Here is a 2,500-nt window from a genome sequence, read left to right on the forward strand (position 1 = left end):
GTCGGTGGGTTCATGTTGACGCCAATACTTGTGTGGTTATTGGTGGTGGGTTCATGATACTCAAGTCATCTGTGGGTTGAATGTGGCCAAGTCTTGTGTGGTTTTTAGTTGTGGGTTCCATTAAGGTGCCTCCAAGTCATGTTGGAGTCTTATTGTTGGTGGGTTGATGGTGCCCAAGTCATCCGTGGGTTGGTGGCGCCCGAGTGATGTGGGTTTATTCGTGGTGGGTTCATGACGGTGCCTCCAAGTCATGTTGGAGTCTTATTGTTGGTGGGTTGATGGTTCCCAAGTCATCCGTGGGTTGGTGGCGCCCGAGTGATGTGGGTTTATTCGTGGTGGGTTCATGACGGTGCCTCCAAGTCATGTTGGAGTCTTATTGTTGGTGGGTTGATGGTGCTCAAGTCATGATTGAAGTCACTCTCGGTCAGAATTTGAGCCACGCTCAGTCATGATTTTAGTCACTCTCGGTCAGAAATTGAACCAGGCTCGGTCATTTTTTGAGCCAGCCTCGGTCATGGTTTGAGTCACTCTCGGTCAGAAATTGAGCCAGCCTCGGTCATGATTTGAGTCACTCTCGGTCAGAAATTGAACCAGGCTCGGTCATTTTTTGAGCCAGCCTCGGTCAGAAATTGAGTCACTCTCGGTCAGAAATTGAGCCAGCCTCGGTCATGATTTGAGTCACTCTCGGTCAGAAATTGAGTCACTCTCGGTCAGAAATTGAGTCACTCTCGGTCAGAAATTGAGCCAGCCTCGGTCATGATTTGAGTCACTCTCGGTCAGAAATTGAGCCAGCCTCGGTCATGATTTAAGTCACTCTCGGTCAGAAATTGAGTCACTCTCGGTCAGAAATTGAGCCAGCCTCGGTCATGATTTGAGTCACTCTCGGTCAGAAATTGAGTCACTCTCGGTCAGAAATTGAGCCAGCCTCGGTCATGATTTGAGTCACTCTCGGTCAGAAATTGAACCAGGCTCGGTCAGAAATTGAGTCACTCTCGGTCAGAAATTGAGCCAGCCTCGGTCATGATTTGAGTCACTCTCGGTCAGAAATTGAGCCAGCCTCGGTCATGATTTGAGTCACTCTCGGTCAGAAATTGAGCCAGCCTCGGTCATGATTTGAGTCACTCTCGGTCAGAAATTGAACCAGGCTCGGTCAAAAATTGAGTCACTCTCGGTCAGAAATTGAGCCAGCCTCGGTCATGATTTGAGTCACTCTCGGTCAGAAATTGAGCCAGCCTCGGTCATGATTTGAGTCACTCTCGGTCAGAAATTGAACCAGGCTCGGTCATTTTTTGAGTCACTCTCGGTCAGAAATTGAGCCAGTCTCGGTCATTTTTTGAGTCACTCTCGGTCAGAAATTGAGCCAGCCTCGGTCATGATTTGAGTCACTCTCGGTCAGAAATTGAGCCAGCCTCGGTCATTTTTTGAGTCACTCTCGGTCAGAAATTGAGTCACCCTCGGTCAGAAAATTTGGCTGGCTCGGTCAGAAATTGAGTCACGACCCACCAGAAATTGAGCCAAGGCTGGTCAGAAATTGAGTCACGACCCACCAGATTTGCACCACGACCCACCGTGACCGACCACTATGCACCAACTATGAACCATTCAAATTTTTTTTGAGCACTTCTTGGATCAAACATCTCTTCTAACATGCCTAAGTATGCTGGGAAGGTTTGGGGGTGAAAGACCTTCATCCTCCATTTTTACCAATTTTCCGATTTTACCATGTTTTGGTAAAAAAATCATTAAAATTCAATCCCTTGGAGGATGGCTGAGATTTTTGGTGGACAGGTCAGTTATATTATTATGTGGGTGCATGCAAAAAATCAGATCAAAATTCGATGCCTAGATACGTTTTTCTATTTTTCCGGATTTACGTATTTTCGTTTCTTAAAAAAATTATTAAAAAATATTCCCTTGGCAAAAAATTCTCTAATTTGGTGAGCACAAAGATATGATTTTTCTAAACAATACTACAAAAAATCAGATCAAAATTCGATCTGTAGCTCCCAAAAATGGACTTATGTCTGCTCAGAAAAAGGGTATCTACTTGTACAAAATTCACTTTTGCATATTAGCCTATTATAGGGGGAGGGTGTGTCTCAGCAGAAACCCAGCGCACCTTGGCTGGTCTGGGCAAGCCACGGGGCCTTTCCCTCACACTCTGTGGGCATTTCTAAGCCTGCGTTGTGTTCTCCCGTGGCAAATTTTGAATCAAAATTTTTCTTCAATCAAACCGAAAATTTGACCGACTTCGGCCGAATTTTTTGAAAATTTTCGGAAAACTCCAGATTTGTTCTATCATCATTCTAACCCATATTTTGGCCTATCCAGCCTTCGTTTAGCCACATTTTAGCCATCTTGACCCACCCGAGGGACGGTTTATGCTCTTTTGAGCTAATTTTTGGTGGGTTTTCTCTTCATTTTTCATCCATCACCAAGTTTGCACCAAATATGCCTTACCCTATAACTCGTCCAGCCCATTTTCCCTTTGATCACCATT

Source organism: Cajanus cajan, chromosome 8 (genome assembly GCF_000230855.2).
Source record: "Cajanus cajan strain Asha chromosome 8, NIPB_CcT2T_4, whole genome shotgun sequence".
NCBI lineage: Eukaryota > Viridiplantae > Streptophyta > Magnoliopsida > Fabales > Fabaceae > Cajanus > Cajanus cajan.